Raw genomic sequence first — 23371 nt, 5'->3', positions numbered from 1 at the left:
GTCTTTTTAAACATACGTTTTCATGTCTGGTTTTGGTTAAGTATCTACAAGGGCGATTCCTGGGTCAGAGGGTGGATGTTTAGCTTACCAACATCTAGCTGTCAGATGGTTCTCGAAGGTTTCTGTGTCATAGGAAATCCTCCACAGTGGTGTATGCTAGCTCCAGCCATGTCACAGGCTACGTAAGACCTGGGGTCACCAGCCTCTTTGGTGTTATTGGGGTAACGTTACTCAGACCTTCTCCACGCTCCACTCCACTACGTTACTCCCAGCGGTTGCGAAGGACAGGCAGTCCTGCCCTTCCTCACTCTGCTTTTATTTTTAACCTTCTCCAGACTCAGACTCCTCTCACACACCTCGTCATTAATCACTGTCTCTCTTCTGCAGCCTCTGGTGGTCCTCTTCCCTGGATCCTGACTTTCCAACTCGCTGCGTTGTGCTTCCAGTATGGAGACAGGTAAGGGCCGAGTCAAGGGGGTTTATTATGGGATGCTGCTGCAGTAATTCAGGGAAGACATGATGGTGGCTTACAGGAGTGTGAAAGTGATGAAAAGTAGTAAATTCTCAATGTATTTTGAAGGTAGAATGGACAGGATTTGCTGGTGGTCTATACACGCAGCAACTCCCATAACTGCGTGTACAGTTTCTGTTGTTCCAAAACTCTACTGCTGACTTCTAAAACCAGCAAAACGACAGTGAATTTGAATCTCTCTGTTCAAGCCAACTCTCCAACCTGACTAGTTCTTTTGATTTAAGCCATTCTCTCAATAAATATTGTTTGAGTACTGACTACATATGTGCCAGGCACTGTTTTAGGTATATAGATTACTTCAGTGAACAAAACAGATTAAATCTCTTTTTGAGGATTAGGTCCTTTTGAGGGGAGACGGTAAGTAATAAATGTAATTACAAAGCACACAACACGGTAACATGGTAGGCAAAAGGTGCTTTAGAGAAATAAAAGTAGGGGGCGCCTGGGTGGCTCAGTCATTAAGGATCTATCTTCAGATCAGGTCATGATCCCAGGGTCCTGGGATCGAGCCCCTCATCGGTATCTCCATCAAATAAATAAATAAAAATCTTTAAAAAAAAAAAAAAAAGAAAGAAAGAAAAGTAGGTTAGGGAGACTTTAGAATGTGGCATGGGGAGGGGCTATCATTTTAAACAGGGACAGGAGCGTAAGCCTCACTGAGCCAAGACTGAATGAAGGAGATGAGAGAGTTAAACAGGAGGAAATCTGGCTGAAGAGGGTTCCATGCAAGTACTAACTGGTACAAAGTCATGCCTGGTGTCTTCCAGAAAGAGGAGAAAGATCCTCATGCCTAGGACAGTACAAGCCTGGGGGAAGAGGAGAGAAGAGATTCAGAGATAGAGCAGGAGCCCAATGACATGGGACCTGGTCAGCCATTATAAGGTCGAGCTTTTACTCTGAGTGAAATGGGGATCCAGTAGAGAGTTTTGAGATTAGTGACATAACCCAATGTTTATTTTAAAAGACGGGTGAAAGGGATGTCATGGGTGAAAGCAGAGAGGCCACAGAGGAAAATTCTGCATAAACCCAGATGCAATATTCTGCATCAGTAAATCTAGCTGCTGGCTGAGGCTAACATATTAGCAACAGAGAAGATAGGAAATTGTTGGCTTCTGAGTATATTTTGTCAGCAGAGCCAACCTACTCAAAATCTTAACATACAAGTCATTCCATCACAAAAAAGTAAATCTTGATGAGCAAGCACCATTTTGAGTTTCAATCCCTAAATGTAGATTTCAAGAGCACAGACTAGATGGTGTCTCTGATATTTACCCCTTTATTGAAAAGTTATTATAATTTTATTTTCCTTTCCATGTATTCCTTATAGTAGGAAGTAATAGCAACACACAGCTTCACTTCTTTCATACATCTTTAGGGGGAAAAAAAAACTTCTATAACAGTAAGAAGCCTTTGGTCTTTTTAATTCCTAAAGTATGTCACTGCATCTACCAGCAAATTTAATCTATAGAAAAGAACAGTGCCCAAGTAAGCAGGTGATTGTACAGCTACTATAAAAGGGTTCTGAAAAATGTCTGACATCCACTATTTGAGAAAAGAACTCTCAATCCAAAGATTGTTCACTGTGTGGACATGAGAGTGTATTTCAAACAGGATATAGCTTTGTAATTCTACATCGACAGTCCACGGGCTACCTACAAATTGTGGGCACCCCTTTTGCCAAATGCAAGAGCTTACGGGCCAGCTCCAAAGTTTGCCATTCTGACCCAGTACATTATGCTCTGGGAGAAAAAAACAATAAACATGACACCAGCATGATAATTCAGTATTGCGATCTATTTGGAAGTAGCCAAGATTTGAGTTTCATATTCAATCATTCACACACTGTCCTGTGGGAGGGCCGAAGTTCCAGGCATCAGTTTTACTTTTTGTTCATTTCCCCAGCCATGTGCTACACCAGGGTAAGATTTTATTCCATGGTTACAAAAAGTCATGAAGCCAACACCAATGAGAAGCCTTCAACACAACGAAAGCCTCTGATGAGGAGGCCCAGCTCACAGCAAGTAGGTTTCTGGCAACGCTACTGAATCATGTTACAAACAGAAAAAAAAAAAAAAAATCTGTTCACTTGTCTGAATTTGTTTTTCATGGACTCCAAATATCATATGGACATTAAAACATCTCTGACTCAGCAATCTAAGGGACAAAAGCCAACACATACTAAGGCCAAGAAAAGCAGCCGTGGGGTATCCTAGCTCCCATCCAAGTAACACATAATTGGTAGCAGAGGTGATTCGGGTGAATCAGAGAAAGACACCCTGTCTGGCCTTTTACAGAACATTTCAGAAGCAAAACAATCAAATGAGGAATGCTTTCAGTAACAATGGCGCACCAAGTAAATGAGTTCCTTTGATCGGAGTGGTGGAACGAGGTCAACTGAATCCTCTACAAGCTATTCAAATATGCAATAATTAAGGGGCCCTTCACGTTTTTCTCCAACAGCTGGGCTCAAGTTGAAAAAGAAGATAGAGTTTCAATCCTCCATGCTAATGATTATTTAACAGATGTGAAAATCCCACTGTTCTCTCTCCTTTCCTCCTTAAAGAAGGCCCCAAAGAATTTTCGTTAAAGCAGAATAATCTAGATGTCTAATCCGTTTATGTATGGCAAGGAGGAAATGTGTTTTCTGAGTATTTTACTTAAGAGAGTAATCTGGATGCCTAAAGGGGCACTATAAAAACAGACACTGTGACCTAAGACAGAAAGTTTGAAAACATACTTAGAAATGAAAATTGGTAGGAGAGGATGCTGATTTCAAAGGTGATCATTTAAAATCATTTCTTGAGATATCTGGCTTTAAGACTTTTCTTTTAAAAATTCTATTGTTGAATAACCCACGCAGCTGTAACACTACATCACACTCTCAGAGAGGACTTCTGGATATTCTTAAGAAATTCCACTACAGAAAATCCTTGATTATTTGTGATAAGTGGGTATGGATATTAAAAGTCACATACAATTTCGTTTGTAGCTTCAGTCTTCACAGACAAGACACCTATCACAAGACAAGGAGTAGGTGATTTATTACTTTCTAAACGTTTCCTGATTTTATGATCTTGGAGGTCAAAAATAAAATTTGGACAGTAGGATAAACAAGCAAGACTCTTGCCAGGAACATCTCTTATAATTTAGTCCTATGCCTCTAAGACTTTATAAATTGTGCAATACAGTGTCTTTACTGATGATATAAATGCACGTATTAATAAAAACCATATTGCTCCATTCTACCGATGGCCTAATTATATATGAACACCGATGAAAACAGGAGATTTTGTATGCTGTGGGTGAAAACTCAAACCGAGTGGTACATATTTCCAATACAGGGGATAAATAAGATTGCACATATTCTCTTAAGTTATTTATACTCTCATGCTGGAATGTGCTGTTCAAAAACAACAGCTATAAAAGCAAAAGAGGGAATAAATGTATAGATTTAAAAATTATCCTGGCATAGAAATATTTGACATTTCTCTGAAGCCAAAAGAAGAAACAGATGTTCTCTCGTTGCAAAGAGTTACTATAGATCACCTACCAGATGGAGATGTATTGATGCTCTCCTTTACAAATTATAAAACTGGAACCAAAGTGATACTGTAGTGATCAGGTATTTTAAACATTTATTATTATTACCCCATGAAACAAGCAGGTACTGTGTGTTTCCTCTGTGTCAAGAACTGTGGTGATTTTGGGGCACCAGGGTGGCTCAGTCTGCTAAGTGTCTGCCTTCCGCTCAGGTCATGATCCCAGGGTCCTGGGATTGAACCCGCATCAAGCTCCCTGCTCAGCGGGGAGCCTACTTTTCCCTCTCCCACTCCCCCTACTTGTATTCCCTCTCTCGCTGTCCCTCTGTCAAATAAATAAATAAAATCTTTAAAAAATATATATATATATAAAAGGAAGACTGAACTCATGCTATGTGGAAGTTAACGGGAGGCATTCGGTACAGCAATTAGAAGGAAACTTCTAACATCTGAAGCTTGCCCAAAATAGGACAGGCTGCCTCGTAGAGTAGCTAATCCCTACCCCATGGCTGAAGAGAGAATTGGAAAATCAGATGCCAGGGATGTTCCAGAAGATATTCCTGAGCTCTCGGAGGAGCTGCCTGTGAGGCTCTTGAAAATTCGAAGGCCCTTATGATGGATGATATGATCTGGGCCATGTTTTAGTCAAATCAGTTGGTGTGAGGAATGCGTTGGAGCTGGAATGGGCAGCAGCAGGGAAGGCTATAGCAGTAGTTGAAACACAAAACCGTGAGGACCAGAATGGAAGACACGGCTCTGGGACTGGTAGGATGGACATCGCTATTCCAGTGGAAAAAATCAATCAAAAAAGGAACCTTGGAAATGCTTTTTAATCAATAAGGGCTTAGAGAAACATGATGCATTAAGACATTTTTAACAGCTTCTTTCCTAGCATGTGCTTTACCCACTGAAGACACTCCTTCTGCATTTGTCTCCCATTTTTTACTTGTCCAAGATTAAAGATATGTATACTTTGTGTGAATGACTTGTTTCTTCATCTGTTAAAATGGGGATAATAGTAACTGCCCTAGCTAGGTCATGGTATTGCAGTCAGGATCAACTGGTATGAAACTTATGGAAGTGGGTAATTTTTTATTTAAAAGGGACGCTTGGGATTCCTGGTGGCTAAGTTGGTCAAGCATCTGCCTTTGGCTTAGGTCATGATCCTGGGGTCCTGGGATCGAGTCCCGTGTTGGGCTCCCTGCTTGGTAGGGAGTCTGCTTCTCCCTCTCCCTCTGCTGTTCCCCCTGCTTGTGCTTGCTCTCTCTGACAAATAAATAAAATAAAATAAAAATAAAAGGGATGCTTATGAATTTTAAATGTTATAGAACTTTATAAAGCAGGAAGTGAAAGTCCTCCCTTCCCCGCTCTAATCTTAAATTCTGAAGATAACCAGTTGTACCAGAGTAATATTTTGAAATATTAAAGTTCCCTACCAACACCACCACTCACTGCCTTTGCCCCCTGTATCTTTCTCAATATTCTGTGACTACACGGTACCCTAGAAAAAAATTTGTTAAAGAAGAAGCAGAGTATATATAAATAAATTCTTGATCTCTTGAGTTTTTAAAGCTTAGATTTATGCAAGAAATGGAAAGGTTCTGGAAGAATTCCTGGATATGCACAACCAGTTTTTCCAGCACCCAACCCGCTAAGCTACCTCATAGTATTGGACTAAGATTGCATGATGGGGGGAGAAGAAAATCCAGAAGGTGTTCACGTACGGGAAGGACTCTACTCAATGCCAACTCCTACCATGCTGGATAGAGCAGAAACAAAACATGGACCCGAGAGTAACAAGATTTTGTCCTTCCCCCAGCATGGTGAATGTGTATGACACTAACAATGGTTGCATTGGGTATTAAAGCAGATGAAACCAAGGCAGCCTCCAACAGACAACCCATGCCTGTACTCTACCATGCCCAGTGTGTCACCTGGGGAAGCCACACATTTTCTGTAAATCAAAAGGGCTATAGAAACCACTGAGAGAGGGTCCCAATTTTTATTTTTATAATATATTTTATTAATTTTTTAGAGAGCAAGGGGAAGAGAGAATGCGAGTGGGGGGAGGAGGGGAAAGATAAAGAGAGAGAAAGAGAATCCTCAAGCAGACTCCCTGCTGAGCACAGAGCCTGGCTCCATCCCACAACCCTGAGATAATGACCTGAGCTGAAATCAAGAGCTGGACATTCAAAGGACTGAGCCACCAAGGAGCTCCGCAGGTCAGTATTTTTAAAGGTGCTGTGGTCAGTATGGACTGTTGAGGCAGCAGTGATTATAGTATGAGCAGAGATACTGACAGACTTCAATTGATGAAGCATGAAATAAGACCAGATGTTTAGAACTGCATTGGTCTGCTGAGGCTGCTGTAACGAAAGAAGAAGACCTCGGACTGGGGGGCTTAAACACCAGACATTTATTTCTCCTAGTTCCAGAGGGCAGGAGGTCCAAGATCAAAGTGCTGGCCACTTGGGTACTTGACGAGGGCCCTCTTCTTGGCCCCCTGTTTTGCAGACAGCTGCCTTCTTGCTATCAAATGACAGAGAGGGCTCTGAGGTCTCTTCTAATCCCATCATGAGAACTCCACCCTCATGGCCCCAACTAAACCTAAATATCTTCCAAAAGCCTCATCTCCAAATATCATCACTTTGGGATTAGGGCTTCAACAGTATGGATTTCAGGGACACAGCTCAATCCAGAGCACTCAGCATCATGTGATATTAGTATAATCCTATTCCGAAAATGGGATTAGGAAACTGGCAAGAAACCTTGATTTGACTATGTCTGCGACAAGTTTCTACCACCTGGTGGAATGGAAGCTCAAAATGAAAACTTATTTAAAAGAATAAAGACAGTTATGTTTCTTATGTAGCCTTAGGTTGCCTGGATGCATTGTACCCAGATGTTTTTGGAAAATGCAATCAGTAGGGGCACCTGGGTGGCTCAATTGGTTAAGTGTCTGCCTTACGCTTGGGTTATGATCCTGGGGTCCTGGGAATGAGCCTCACAGTGGGCTCCCTGCTCAGTGGGGAGTCTGCTTCTCCTTCTCCCTCTCTTGCTCACTCATGCTATCTCTCAAATAAACAAAATCTTAAAAAAAAAAAAGCAATCAATTTTCATATTGAGCTTCTGCAAACTTTTTATCCATTGTATGACAGATTATAGGTGTCTTTTCAAGTTAGTGTGTATATATATACACACACTTGTTTATATACCTACAGAGATGTAGACAGTAATCTTACATATGTATATTTTTTAAAGTTCTTTTTTAAATAATTGAATATTATTGTTACACAGCAAGAATTCTGTTTTGGTGGGCATTAAGATTTACAAGGTCTCTCTAGAAACTCCAATCACTTCTATCACTACTTCTCTAGGATACATCTAGACAAATAAGATATTGAGTTGACAATGTACCCACATAAACAATTTTGATAGGTACTGACAAAACAGTTTCTCATTAATCTCATTTTTTCATCATAAAACATCACACGCTCAATATAAATACGGGGGAAAAACAGAACTACAGAAAAGTAAAGGACATCAGAAAAAGAAGAGAACAAAAATCATACACCCACGGGCAGTCTTATTTATTTCTTCCCTGCCTTCTTTTTCTTATACAGATATAGTCACAACCGAGATCATACTATATAGTTCTGTTTTGCTATTTTCCATGTTGTAAGCATTTTCCTATGTCCCTGAATATTTTGAAGAATATTTTAAACTATCATGAACTATGGAGCTAGTTAACCCCTTTACTTTTAAAACCTCCACAGACCTGTACCCCTGGGGCTAAAAATACATTATATGTTAATAAAAAATTTTAAAAATTAATTAATTAAAACCCCTTTACTTAGGGATCACTGATACAGCATAAAATCTGGATTTTGAAACTTGAACTGATAAATTCAACAATTTCGAAGAAACTGCCAGAATTTTATACCCATCAGCAGCCAACCCAGTCGAGAACATTTCCATCAATGTTTTGAGCCCATCTCCTGATGTTCCATGCATTGAGTTATTAACTAGAGTTATTAACACCTCTCTGGCTCTGAATTGTACCCACCGCATCTCTTCCCATTTGTAGGCAGTGACAGCAAAGACCAGAAGTTACAGCCAGATGGAAGAGCCGCTCACATTCAACCATGCTTTCTTTATACAGGACCAGATCCTTGCACATATATGGAGACAGACGCACCCTACCCTACGCCACTCAAAAACTCGGATTTTATACCAAATGGAGAGACTATCGCCAAAGAATTGTCTTCGATGACAAGTTGTATCTTTGCACATTTATTGTTCCTCTGGAATGTGATTCTTTTATATGGTTGTTGTTTAATATTTTCTTTTTCGTCTCTTTTTCACTTGAGCCCTACCGCCTTGTCTCCTGCTTTGGTACCATCATAACGGCTGCTAGAAGTATGTGGTGCTGGTCCTTGGGAATCTGAGAAGCAGCAGGAAACAGATGTGATACTTGTCAGTTTTACTCCTGCTGCTCCCAAGAAGGAAGTCCTTTGTTCAAGAACAGAGCAGGCATGACCACCCACGGATGGCATTAACCAGTAGGAAAGAAGGAGCTAAACCGCCTTTGCTTCCCTTGAAAATCTCTCTTCCTTAGCAGAGTGACGGTATTAGCTTCACTCTGTTGGTCTGCCGGCATTACTAGGAGATCACTGTTGGCAGGAGAAGCAGCAAAGGAAGAGAACTCTGGCGAATAACCCTAGTTTTTAAATATTAAATGGCTGAATCACCTTCAAAGTTCAATTCATTCTCAAATGAATGATTAGTGAAGAAATCTGAAAAATATCGTGGAATATATAGGGTCATACCAACTGTTTTTCTTACACGTGTTCAATCTCTTAGCTTCCCTTTCTGGATAGTAACCAATAGAAGTGTGTGTGAGGACACGGCAGAGTGTGTTTGCATTGAAATACTTTTGGAATTGTCATTCTAAGACCAGGCTCTTGTGTATTGCAGGGTCTGCCAGGAAGGGTCCCGTGTGCAAGAGTGTGTGTGTGTGTGTGTATGTTTGTGTGTGTGGTGTACTGTGGGGATAGTTACTCTTGATATATTGTAGAAGGAATCTCAATTCCCCATTTCTCAAATTAAATGTCAATAAAAGCATGTGCTTTAAAGCAATTCCTAATGCAATAAAGCTTAAAGTGACCAGTGGAATTAAAAATACTTTACAGAAAGAATACAGCAAAGCTTGGGCATTAAAAAGATCAATAGAAAATCTTAAAGTTTATTATAGGGTACTTGCATTTTTTTTTTCCTTCCTTTTTTGGGCCACTGTATTAGTATTTTCTGGCTTTGCCCTTAGAAGGTAATCCTAGCAAAGCAGGTAAACATGTTCAGAAGGACAAAAGTTTGAATTCTAAATAGAACAAAGGATCTTTTGATGAGTGGTTAGTATTTTATTGTAATTAAACAAAAGTAGCATGATCTGAGTAAGGCCCAAAGCACAAGCCCCTCCTCATTTCTATGGCAACAAGAAAATGACTCCTTTCAGAGGTTTTAGGGAACTCTCTGCCTTCTACCCTTTTTGACTCATTTAAATAATACAATCCTGTGTACTGGATTATTCTTGAGAATAATTAATATATACATATAAAATGCTCTTAAGATACAAGTTAATGTAAGCACCATGAAAACGTTTCACTGGGTTGACACGAGAGGGGTTGATTTTCAGAAAACACAACTAAAATACTAAGAAGGAAAAAAGAAAAGAAAAGAGAAAGAGAAGAGAAACGGAAGAGAGTCATGTTAAAGGATAATCTAACTTGACTGGAGACTCAGTGGTCACCGCTGACACCCTAGAGAATTATGATGCCAAGCGAATGGCATTAAATTCCAAGCCTCATTGATTATGCCTTAAAGAACCATAACAGTGGATCAGCCTGGATCTTTGGATTATGCTTATACATTATAATTTTGGATATGATACTTTTTGCTAGTGAAACTATCAATTTTACCCTCTTTAGAATTATAATGTCTCAAATAAGAAAACATTAGGCTTTAAAGCGTCTCTGGAAGGAGCATAAAAACTGATTTATATCTAATGACAAATCAGGACAAGGGGTCTGAGAGCTGAGGCTACAGAAATACGGAATTACTGTTTACATTAGGAGAAATACTTTAATGGGTGCCATTTTGTACCATGTTATAATAAGATTAAAACTATTATCTTTTTCCGTTTGTTGCGTTGATGAGATTAATATCAACTGTCTGGACTGAGGAACCAAGGGCCTCAGAGGCTTTTTAAACATTTACAATCCCAATCTACTTCCTCATTTTCAATTGATATACAGTATCTTTTAAGAAACAACATCTTTCAGCTTTGCCATTTTTATCACCTTCATCTAGAGTGCCTGCTGGCAAATCAGCAGCATGTCAGAAATGGGTGAGGAACATGAAGATATACAAGTGTGAATTTCATGAAGCCTGATGCTCCTACCATGCCGTATATTTTTGGCCACTAAAACACTGTAGTACTTAGCTTCAACACCCCATGTCGTGCATCTCATCCCAATAGCAATTACAGCTAGAGTCCAACTGTAAAATCCTGATGGAGATGCTGTGCAAATTTAAGGTACCAAAAGCACAATTCATTGGGAGTGCTTCACTTGTTTTCCGAAGCAGTTACCCTACAGGCAGATACTGATGGGGCAGGGCGAGCCCTGTTCTCTCCTCTTCTGCACTCCAAGGAGGGCAAACCACTGGAAATTAACCCAGAAACTCCAACTGTCCTCAGATGCCACTGACACACTTCCTCGATACATTCAGGGGAAATCAGATTGTGGCCATAGACAAAAACACATGGAGGTAAAGAGGCAAAATCTACCCTGCCCACCTACAAGTTCTCTTTCTAATGACTCTTGAGGGGGAAAAAAGTGGAATCAATCCAATCAAACCAGAGGGAAACGCGGATTGCAACTCTGCTACTGGCAGGTAACTACTGGAAATTTCCATAGCTATATATATTTACCCAGAAAAAAATAAGTAGCTACGCGAACGAAAGGTGCAGACATCTAGGTAAAAGTGTTTCTGAAGCATATGAAGCCTTTTATGCCCAAGCAGACTTGAGGGACTGGATCAACGCAGACCTGATTCTGATTCTCAGCCCAGTGGTGACCACGCAGCAGCGTGGAGGCTGGGCGGGACAGGGGTGCGTAGAGTAGAGGTGGGTGTGAGGTGGGGAAGAAGGGTGTGTAACACATCTGTCTGCCCTGGGGTGTGATTCGAATCTTCAGGGTGGGGAAAAGGGAGACTGTGAAGTTAGAACTCCAACTCCTATTTGTGCCTTCTGGATTCTCTCTGCGTATCAGTGGATGGAGACCACGGGTAGATTAAATGGAGCAGGGGAATAAATCTATCCATGAGGGAAACTGTTAACACAAGGATTAATAAGGCCTTGGTTAGGGTTTTTTGTAAATAATGGCTTGTTTGTCAGTTAAAAGGAGACAACTGTCCTTTATTAAAAGAAATGAGTATTTGAAAAAGATTTTTTAAAGATTTTATTTATTTATTTGACACAGAGAGAGAGATCACGACTAGGCAGAGAGGCACTCATTCCAGTGGTTTGCCCTCCTTGGAGTGCAGAAGAGGAAAGAACGGGGCTCGCCCTGCCCCATCAGGCCGAGGGGCAGGGGAAGCAGGCTCCCCCCTGATCAGAGAGCCCGATGCGGGCCTCGATCCCAGGACCCTGAGATCATGACCTGAGCTGAGGCAGAGGCTTAACCCACTGAGCCTCCCAGGCGCCCAGTATTTGAAATATATTGGTTAGGGACTGGACCCTAGTTCATTCAACAAAATGCAAATAAAGACGCAAGAGCAGAAATTCAGATACTTATTAATTTACTTAAAAAAGACACTGACTTTAAGGGAACTCAGCCTGCTTGGTTCACCCAAACAGGAGATACGAGTTGGTATTTGCACAGTCAACAGGATCCCATTTAATAAATGTACTAATCATTTTGTACACATTGGATAATGATTTTTGAAATTTGATCTGACTAGTATAAACAGAACTAATTTATAAACAGTCATTAGAGATAATGTTGAGCAGAAATGAGAGAAGTCCTTTCATTTTACAATTATGTGACATTTTATAATTTTAAGGTCTCTTTGGGGCCCCTACTCCCACAAAAGCAGATACAGAAACGGAATCCTATAGAAAGGAGATTATGTCTGGCAACTGTATTTGGCAACTGATTCTTAGCCCACATTAGATGCATGATAAAACTTGGCTGTAGGAACGTATCATTCATTCTTGATTAAATTTATACTGAGTCTAGGCTCCCCTAAGGTACCATCTTGCCTTGCCTTGCCTGTGTAGTAGGGGCTTTCTGATGAAGTAAGGGGCCACAACTATGCAATTTTGCAAAATTATGCAATTTTGCCCAATTCAGCCTAAGTCAGGATATTAATGTTTCTGTAGGTTTATTAGGTAGACCCTTCTCTGCTTATTGTTTATATAATGACATAGGGCTAGTATGGTCAACAATTGACCCCGTTGAAGCAGATCATCCTCATTTCAATGATTGCCTTGCAACGTAATGCGCATGCTCAGGATCCCCAAATTAATTCAACAAAGTGTTGGCCATAGGGGCGGGGGAAGGGGAAGGAGACGTTTGTACATGGAGAACCTTCGATGTCAATACTTGAGCAAGTAAAAGCTTTTACAGCTGGGTCATCCTCCTCTACATAGAAAACTTTTAGCGATTCTTTAGAAGAGAAAAACCTAACTTTAATAAATAGGACAATGCATGCTTATGAATTCTAATAAGCAAATGATTTCACTAATTACTTTGTTGCATTCGATTTGGAATGGTCTGCATAGCTGAGTTTGTAAAGCAATAAACTATGCCTGAACGGTCTGTTTACTCCACTGCAAGTTACAAGGAAAACTCTTTCCTTAAAGAACTTGTCTCATTGAAATGCACAAAGTGGCAAAAAGCCAAGGGAAGCTGGTGCTTGAGAGACCAGGACTGAGCCCTGCCTGTGTGCATTTCAGTCTCAGCCAACCGAGGTAAATGTTATTGGAGCTTTTGTGCCATAAAATTGCTGCTTTCATGCCCACTGCATCCGACAATAGGAATCCTTGGTCTACTAGGAAGGAGGGAGGTTGCCGTGCCTTCCTGCCAGATTTCTACATTCCTCAGAAGAGGGTGGAGGAGAGGGGGGAAAAGAGGCTGCTCTGAATGGGCTAGGGACCGTGAGGCTGACCTCTGGGATGCATCTGGACAGAGAAAGAGACTATGCAGAAAAAAAAAAAAAAATCCCTACTACTTTTTTGCATTAAGCGTTTGTAAAAAAAAAAAAAAAAAAAAAAAAAAAAAAAAAAAAAATTCATTCAGGAGAGTCCTGGATTATGTGAATTAAATTTTTAAATTTAATTTGCAGAAAATTATGTAAAACTATTAATATTTTACAAGTAAAAATCAAAATCAATGACTATATTGAATTTGGAAGGGTAAAAATCTAAAACTCATATAGTGTTGTTGCTACTATCTGCGTTTGTTTTTCTGAGCTACTGAATTTCCCTTGACATGCTAGTTACTTGTACGGTTGTTTGCTTTACGCTGGTATTTTACTTATTAGAACGTTCATTCAATACTTACTTATTGAGCACCTACTATGAAGCAGGCAGGAAATTATTTCTAATGTGATTTTAAATGTGCTATAAACCCCAAACCTATGTTGAAGCCCCAAGTCATAGAGACAGTTGTTTTTCTTTAAAAAGAAGGAAAATCATTTTTTAAAAGCATCCACTAGGACAACCAGGCAACTAAATGCTTTTTTTTCAGAATTATACTAACATAATGTCTACAACATAAGCATGATATTTTAAATAAGCTTTAAATAGCAGTACAGCTAAAGCAGGGGGGGGGACAAGTCAGACAGTATTTCTTGATTTAAGAAGGAAACGAAGCGAGGTTGTCAGTGGTTACAACACAGTTAAACTTATACCTGATAGGGAAACAATACAGAATGATTTCGAATCACTTGCCTCATTCAGTGATAGGCTAACTCTATCAGAATGCTTTGTTATGTTAATTAGACACTTACTTCGCCTTTACCGCCTATTTTCCGCAGGTACTCACACCGCCAATGCTGGCAGCGACAGCACCACGTTCACTGCTGGTTTTGGAAGACCCGGGATGTGAAGGCATCATACGCTTGAGGCATAAAAAACAAAGAGAACCGCAACAACTGGGCCGCCCGAGTCTCTCTTTCCCCTACCGTTTAAGCTGTTCCCTGCTTTGACTTTAGGAAGGTGTGAAGGAAAAGTGAAGAGTGAAGAAAAAGAGACACGTAAATCATGACAAAGGAAAAAGGAAAGCTTAGAAGGAAAGAGAGCAGCAGAAATGGAATTCAAGCTGCAAAGAGACAAATCAGACAAGGCTCCTGGTCTCCTAAGCGCTCTTGATATGCTGAAATGGGCTTTGTTTCTGATTTCTTTGGATTATTTTGTTCTCCCTGGCTTTAAGATACATCTGCATTTTAACTGCCACTTCATAATCCTATGACCTTGGGCAAGTTATTTAACCTTTCCATGCCACAGATGCTTCATCTGTACATTAGGGTTAATGATACTACCTCCTCAGGGCTATGAAAATTAAATTAAATATCACACACACACACACACACACACACACACACACACACACACACTGCTGGGCGCATACTGGCTTGCTCTTAGTAGGCACCAATAATTACTTGTTTCCCTTTTCCCCCTTTTCTTGGTGCATTCACATTACCTTCAAACATGGAAAGTCACCAAAGCTAAGTAAAAACATACACACACATACATATAAAATAATAGGTCTGACATTTCTTCTCTCAGTAATGCTTTTAAAATAATTCCTGTTCGAAAAAGCAAAAAAACAGTAAAATTTATCATCACCGTGGGTGTCTGAAAGTCAGATGAAGAATTAAGCTGACCTCCCAAATTATCCCCCCAATTGTGGAGGTTTCTGAATTTTATTTATTTATTTTTTTTTACCGCTCATGATTTTTTATTAATGGCACATTTCAGAGTAGCTTGGATGAGATGTGAGTGGGTTTAGTGTCAACTGTGTAGAGCTATCCAGAACCAAGTTTTTGCATCCTAAACCTCATTGATATTTAGAGATAATTGTATCCTTTAGTTGAGGACGTGCTTTTTAAAAATTTGAGTAGACATCACTTCCCCTACAGAATCAATTATGCCCTTTCTAGATTCTTTTGGATTTCACATTCTCTTATTACATGTTAATGGGACTGTATCTTTGAATGTCATCATGTCTCCCGCCCGTTATACTTTTGGCAAGTTAGCCCACCGGGGAGATAGTCTCCCTGAGGAAGCAATCATTTGCTATTCCCAACGCCTTGATCTGTGACTAGGATGAAATCATTGCTTGAGATAGATATGCAGCTAATGACAGAGGTGTAGACATTTTTCTCTGAGAGCAGAAAAGTCCACATTCATAACGGGGGGGACAGAACCAGTCTTTATCATTAAGGGAAAAAAAAGGCAGAAAAAATATACTTCTTGGGAAAAATATGAATTACAAGGATAATGCAGTTCAACTAACTGTTCAACCTCACTAAAAAAATTGATTTTTGCAAGTCAATGGTTAGATGTGATGAGGGGAGTAATTACCGCTTGGTAAAAGTTAGAATATGTAATAAAACTGAGCAAATATGTATTTTTCATATATTAGAAGTAGAGTACAAACAGCTTTGACATTGCAACTAAGGAATAAAAGCACAAAAGGAAAGATCAATCAAATCAGAGATCAAGAAGAGATTTTCAAAAATCAGCTAGTCATCAGAAAACCCTTGTTATGTTTAAAACATTCCTCCACTCTTCCAAAGCACTGCAGAGGGAAAATGAATAGCTTTTTACCCTAAGGGATCTTCACCTCCCCCAGGCTAATTTTTTTTTTGTCAGGCACCACAGCGGTATGGACGTCAGGGCCTAGGATTGGCCACAAGTAATATGATACAGAAGGTTTTTAGGACAAAATAAAAGCTGAGACCCCGTCTTAAGCAAATTACTGCAATATTAGACGCCAGGGGCTATATGGTAAGGGCATAGACATGCAATTGTTCATTTGGCAAAGAAGAAAGGTTGCGTCTTGTCCTTTCTGGAAATTTGGCACCCGTGAAAGGGCTTAAAATCTAATGCTTTGCAAGAAGTTAAATCACAAAGGAAATGGACATTAACTCCCCATTTTCTTTGAAGGGTGAGATCCTAACCCAAGTTGTCAAGCTATTGTCATCTGAAAAATGCTTTTTAGAAAAAATCAACAGCAAGAATGTCTCCCGACCCTAAATGAGAGGTATTACCTCTTCAGGCATACATCTTCCCAAGCAAAATGCAATCTGGGCAAGAAGTGAGAAAATACTGTTTAAAAAAGAAACTGTAATCATTAAAAGGATCGAAATCGTGCCCTTAAGTTTGCCCAGAGTAAATGAGTTTCAATTTTCTAAATGATGTGTTAAGATGATATAAGTGAATTAAGATTTACTTCTTAAAACAGGGCTGCCCTTGCTGTGACCATTTGTTGTTGCTGTTTTTTTTGTTTTGTTTTGTTTTTTTATTGATTCACTGTCACCTACATCCCGGAACCAAGTGTTTGCTTTCTCCCTGGTCAGGCTGTATGGTTTTCTGAATGACTGTGGAGAATGTTCTTCTGTGGCTGATCCTGAAATTCAGTCAAGACTCGTCTTAGGGAAGGGCGTTTGGGTGGCTCAGTGGGTTAAGCCTCGCCTGCAGCTCAGGTCATGATCTCAGAGTCTTGGGATCGAGCCCCTCATCGGGCTCTCTGCTCAGCGGGGAGTCTGCTTCCCTCTCTCTCTCTGCCTGCCTCTCCGCCTAGTTGCGATCTCTCTCAAATACATAAATAAAATCTTAAAAAAAAAAAAAGACTCAACTTAGGGAAACAACAGATATCTTACAGAATTGTAAAGTGTCTTTTAAAAAAGGTCCAGAGTACCTTTAGTTAGTAGGGCCCATGTGAAAATAACACAGTTATTTTCCAAGTCTAACCTAAGTATCTCATTTTACAGTGTATTCCTCTCCTTCCTTTTCCCCACCCTTGGCCCGCGCTACACCAGGTGTTCATCAACCATCACACTTCAAAAACGATTAATATATTTCCCTTTAGTTTTCTCTCTTCTCTACTAAATAATTCAACTCTTGAGTTGTTGTTTTTTTTTTTTCCCCCACATGCATCTCATTTTCTATTCTTCTAATTACCTTTGTGGCCCTCAGAATGCTCGTCAAGTTTCAGAATGGTGCGGCAAAACCGAACTCTGAGAAAGGTCCAACCAATGTAAAATAAAATGGTTCAAATATTGAACCGCCAGACTAAGAGATCCTTGAGAGCAGAAACCTAGTCTTATGTACCTTTGCAGTATCTGAAACATAGCAGTTCCCCATAAATGATGCATTAATGGGTGCACTATCATTGGAGCTCAAAATGTCCCTCACTACTGGAAAGCAAATTGAGAGTTATTTCTTTGTTGTTATTTTTAAGCGACGGTGGGGAGAAGGAAAAATGCTAACACTGGAAAAAGCTGGCAAGGCCCAAACTGGTAAAGTGTTGTCATTCTCAAATGTCACGTCTCATCTAGCTTTAAATACAGTAAAAGAGGCAATCTTGGAATGTTTCTGCATGATTATCAATTAGCAATAATCGTGCCTCGGATAAACCTCATTGGCTACGATACTGTCACTGCGCAAAGCTTCTGCATGATTATTAAATTTTACTTGTCTGTGAAATGGATGGGGGTGGGTCGCCTTCAGTCAGGTAAAATTGCAACGATGTTTTCAGTTGAGTCTTATTCAATTATATGTACATTATTAATTTTATTCTTATGTTATGAATATGACTATTCCTCTTTTTGTATATTTTTAATAGATTTAATGCACTTTAGCAATACTATTTCCAGTTGTCAGATTGGAAAGGTATTTCTTCAGGCAAATTCACTTAATTTTTTTTTAACTTACTATTTTTTACTATTATGCAAATTCACTTTAGTTGAGCATGTATTTCTGAAGTCTGCTGAGCTATCCCAAAACCCCTGTCCTTCTATTTTTACAAAAATGATGAGTATGCATGAACAGAATATGGTCAGCATCAGAACAGGTAGCCTGAGTGCTCTCTTTAGCAGAAGAGGGAAACTGTAGTGTTTTTGTCTTATTGATGGCAGAGGGAGGTACAATTATACATGAAGATTTAACAGAAGCTACTTAAACCAGTTTCCAACTGGCTTACTCCCTAAAGCACCGCTCAGCCCTTGCAGAAGCTGAAATGACTATTTTTCCTTCCAGTCCCCACCCCTCAGGACACGTTTTCATCCAGTAAATACTTACTTGGTAACTAACTGCTGTATGTTAAACACTATATTAGCGACTGGGGTTACAAAGATAGAAACCTTTTATTTTTGCCTCAAACAGTTCACATTAAGCAAGGGCAGATTTCTAGTAACAGAAGATCCTCCACATATCCTGAGTGTTAGAGATATTAATAACCTGTCTCTAGGGATGAAAAGCCAGGAAATCTGAAATAAACATTTTAAGCAACTGTCACTGGCTAACAATTAAAGCCAGAAGAAGGCTTCACAGAGCAGAATCAAGAACAAGCCCACCAGATGTTGAAATTATTAACATCTGTAGGAGACGTTACCACCTGAGAGAAAAGACACAGATTAATTGGAATAGGAAAGATAATAGGGAAGTAGGAGTTATTTCAAGGACCGTGATCCCAGTGTTTATTTTTGGTAAAGATAGAGAAGCTACAGTTTAGCAGTATATGATATTATTCTGTGGATAAGCCCTCAACAGAGAGATCTATAAGAACAGATACTTTTCATTTACTTTGTGAATCAGAGTGACTCAGATTCTTAAATTTTATATTTAAATTTATAAATCCACTTACATACACACATACATACATGCATACATACATACAAATTCTTCTAGGAATTACTCTTTCCCAATGTGAATCCCACACTAACAATTAATGCTGACTTTCTTAAACTAAAAATTTTAAAATAATTTTATGATCATCTTTGATAATTTCTAAAGGTTACTCTTTATTAAAATAGCTGTTGGCTTTGAGCAGAATTTTTATAAGACCTTTCACTATTTTCATATACAAGGAGGACTCTGATACAAAACTCTAATCCCAGAGAGGGATTCTGCCTTGATTTCCTATGTAAGAAAAGAACAAACTGTAATTCCTAAATGAAACCAAAATTTCTTACTTTCTCTGCCTACATAGCTTTCTCTCTGATCGGACGAAATTAAAAGGAGGAAAAAAAGCAGATCTATAATGAGATTGCAAAGCTGCTTCTTCCAGAACCCTCTTTCTGTCTATCCTTAATGCCCGAAGGTTTTTAGCCATACTTGACAGATTACAAGTATCCAGTTTCTTTATACCATCTGAAAGACCGATTCTTCTAAACAAGAATGCCTGATATGTTAAAAAGAAAATACCTCTGAAAGGATCTCAAAGGTGCAGAAAATTAAGCGAGGAAAAGACTTCAAAAGGAGGCTTCTGGGTGTCAAGTGCCGACTCCGGACGCTGACCCAGACAAAGGGGGGACCGCTCTCTTACGTGGCTCTCAGATGCAGACAAGCCTAACACCGGCTGCTTTTCCTCCACGAGAACTTACCTAACATGCAGTCCTGATCCGAAGAAAGCGAGAAGCTAAGCACTTAAAGAGTTCTGAAATCCCCCAAGATGAGCCGGAAAACTCAAACAACACACTCGTTCTTATCCAGGGGGATTGTTATGCTCTTACAGACTTCATCTTAGAACGGGTAACTACTCCACCCGGCTTTGATTGGAGAGGAACTAAAAGAAAATGTTTTATTTTTAAAACGCGAGTTTCTAAACCATGATCTGCCTTTGAACAGAATTAATTCTTCAGAGTGAACTTCGCTGGTCTCTAATTACTCTGCTGACATTTTACTTGATTGTAACCTCTACGCACACACCCTTCTCACCTCCTGCTCTCCCTCCCCCTCTCTTCTGTCTCGGTGTCGATCTGTCTCTCTCCCCTACGCATGAACCACAATAACACACTGCTCCGAAAGAATTAAGTTTTTTTTCTTTTCTTTTTCTTTTTTTTTTTTTTTAAGATTTTGTTTACTTATTTGACAGAGAGAGAGACAGCGAGAGAGGGAACACAAGCAGGGGCAACGGGAGAGGGAGAAGCAGGCTTCCCGCTGAGCAGGGAGCCTGATGCAGAACTCGATCCCAGGACCCTGAGATCAAGACCTGAGCCGAAGGCAGATGCTTAACCGACTGAGCCACCCAGGCACCCCAAGAATTAAAATTTTCTGCCATGTCACTGGACATGTAAGAATTATATCCAGGACAGACTTTCTTTTAACTTCTATTTTGCCTTACCTCTCCTCCTGCTCATTTAGGTAAATGACTACTGTTTGCAAAAGAGGAGGGGAAAAAAAAACAAAAACAAAAACAAACCCACACTTTCTGTGTTTTTCACTTTGTAAAAGCAAATGACAGGTGGTCCTCTAGAAAATATCATAAAGCAACCAGGAGAGTAAGTGTCCAGTTGCCATGGTGGGGCGTACAGGGGTGGGCTTAGAAGGGGAGACAGCATAAGAACAAAATGACTTAAGAGTTAGAAGAATTTCAGGCAGGGCTGATGCCTCTTTTTAAAAACAAGGTTGGCACCTGATGGGGAATGCTGTGTTAAGAAAGATTCCCAGGCTGCCGAGGAAAGTCTGCCATGACCCATTACTGGTATCTGCTATAAGCCCTCGAGGTGGGTCCACTGGCATTTACCACACATATCTTGCCATCTACGGAGGAGAACGCTGAAATCAGGCGAGAACCACAGACTGTCAATAGCCCCGCCCACCCCAGAGGACCTCCCCAGCAGAGATGCAGGGCCCTGAAGGTCAGTGCACTTCCGGTTTTTCACTCAAAAGTGTTAGCAACCTGTGCCGGCGTGGTTAGATTAGAGTCTGTGTTCTAAAGACGGAAAGTCTTCAAGTTCCTAAGACTCGTGTGTCTACTATGAATATCGCACATCTGAAGGCATCTCCTGTTTTCCTCAAATGAGAGCAAAACCCAGGTTTGGACTCGAAGAATTCTCCATGGTGAGTCATGGTGGGTCTCCTATTCCAATTCGATATGGGAAGGGCATTTTTTTGTTGAGGGAGATGGCAAAAAACTTAGTAAAAGATGAAAACTGCTTATGTGGCTATGCTATAAAGAACTTATTTCTTTTCAACCCCTTAATATCTATGTCGACAAAACATTGCTAGGATATTTATATAAAGAGACGTCAAGTAACAAGTTTAAAATAAGATTTTGGTTTCTGACATGCTATGAAAAACAGAGAATTTAGTCAAACTAGGAACAAGCTATCATCTTGCAATGGAATGGATTTTCAGTGGGTGTACCAATCCACAGGACACAGGGGCCGGTCATGTACTCAGCTCTGGCATCTAAATGTCCTGAATGAAACCAGCACTTAGCAACCACCTTTGGTTGTCATGGAGATGGATAATGGAGGAAGGGAGTGTGTAGATTTGATAACTGATGGGCCAGATAAAGATGACATAGAAGGAACTAGGGGAAAAGAACTAAAAACTAAAATGTGGGTTAGGATATTATAGTTGGAAAGCACACAGGATCACCATTTTATTGTGAAGGAATGTCACTCTTTCGCATATAATAATAGTGAATTTGCATTCATGATAATATACAAACAGTTTATCAAATAGTTAAAAAGCACAATGAGAGAAAGTAACTACAATATGGTTTAGGAATAAATTTATAAAGATTTATAATCTTTATAATCTACTTTCTATTGACAGCGAACCCAAGAAAATCTAAAATTAAGACCTTACAGCATATTCTAGACCGAGAAGAGAGAATTATTTCAAAACAAACACACACATCTGAACCATTCCTCTGCTTTACCATAATTCTGATGTACTAAACAGGCAGACAGATATAATAACTACAGTCAGGCTCCTTGCTTGTTCATAAGAATTTACCACAAGAGGTATATCAAGAAACGGGAGAGGAGATATTCATTTTGTAAAAATAAGCGTATTCAAGATTCAGAAAACTAACACATAGGATTAGTTCAGCAGGAATCAAGTAGATCAGATATTATGAATATAAACATGTTGCAAACCTACAGCTAAAGACTGTAAGTCCTACCTATTTAGATATTTATTAAGATATGTTTTAACTCCTATGTATTCAGATTCTACTATTTGTATCTTTTGAGGTAATCTCCACCAACTAGAGGAAGGAGCATGTGTAGCATCTGTCCAAAAACAGATACCTCATGGACATTCCTTAGGTCATCCATATGTAACTCATCCATTTTCTGGATGACCTGTGGACAGACTAAATCTCTGGTGGGCTTCCCTATCCTTTGCAAGGCTCCAGACTATCTCTGTCAGTTCTCCAGACAGTGTGGGTTTTCAGAGAATAAAGATGTATTTTAATTAACTGAAGCAAAACATAAATAAGAAGGCAAGTGTTCAATTTGTCCAATGATTCAACAAATATTTGTAGAGCACCCACCATGGTCCCACCATGGTACTAGGACCTAGGTGTACAGTAGTGAACAAAACAGACCTGTCCCCTCCTGTCAAGAGTTTTCAATTTTTCTAGAAAGAAAAATGAATAAGATAAAAGGAAACAAATAACAAATTAATCGTTATGAAAAGCGACAAACAGGACACAGAAATGGAATAAAAGTGGAGGGACCCCGTTTAAAACAGTGAGGCGAGTCCTCTCCTCATTGTGGAGCTGACATTAAGCTGAGATCTAAAGACAGGAAGAGAAGCCAGACTGAGCCAGAGAGGTGGCGTCTTCCAGGAAGAGGAAACCGAGTATGCAGCTGAACTGCTGGCAAGTTTTAAAACCAAAAGAAGGTCATGCAAATCAGAGCTGTTAAGTGTCATCTAGGAAGCCTCCTTCTCCTTTGCTCTTGCATTCAATCTCCATGGACACCGCCTTGTAAATGTCTTGCCCCTCCTTCTATTCATCTTTCCTTGCCGTCACCAATTTGTTCTACACTGTAGTCGCAGTAATAATTCAAAATACTGATCTGGTCATACATGTCCTTCTAAGCCCCAGCACCTGTTGTTTTTTGGCTCAAGAGCCAAATCCTCAGACGCACCTTACTCCCTTTGGCTGTGTTCCAGCCACGTTATTATTTCCGTTTCAAACATGTCCTGTCCCCTCCTGCCATCTCTGCGTATGTTTTACCCCTTACGGTAGTTCCCTTCCTTTTCTCCCCA

General features: G+C 39.8%; 1 protein-coding gene and 1 non-coding gene across 8 annotated transcripts in view; both read right to left on the bottom strand.

Moving 5' to 3' along the window:
* The window catches only part of TENM3 (teneurin transmembrane protein 3), a 433328-nt gene that overhangs the window by 217504 nt on the left and 192453 nt on the right, over positions 1 to 23371 (bottom strand). The window lies entirely within an intron of this gene.
* Positions 17671 to 17810, bottom strand: LOC132006632 (U4 spliceosomal RNA). Its single transcript, XR_009401164.1, has one exon. It is a non-coding gene; the product is annotated as a U4 spliceosomal RNA (small nuclear RNA).

The sequence above is a fragment of the Mustela nigripes genome, chromosome 18, assembly GCF_022355385.1.
Source record: "Mustela nigripes isolate SB6536 chromosome 18, MUSNIG.SB6536, whole genome shotgun sequence".
NCBI lineage: Eukaryota > Metazoa > Chordata > Mammalia > Carnivora > Mustelidae > Mustela > Mustela nigripes.
The sequence above is the reverse complement of the archived record's forward strand: the minus strand, read 5'-3'. Positions and strand labels throughout refer to the sequence as shown.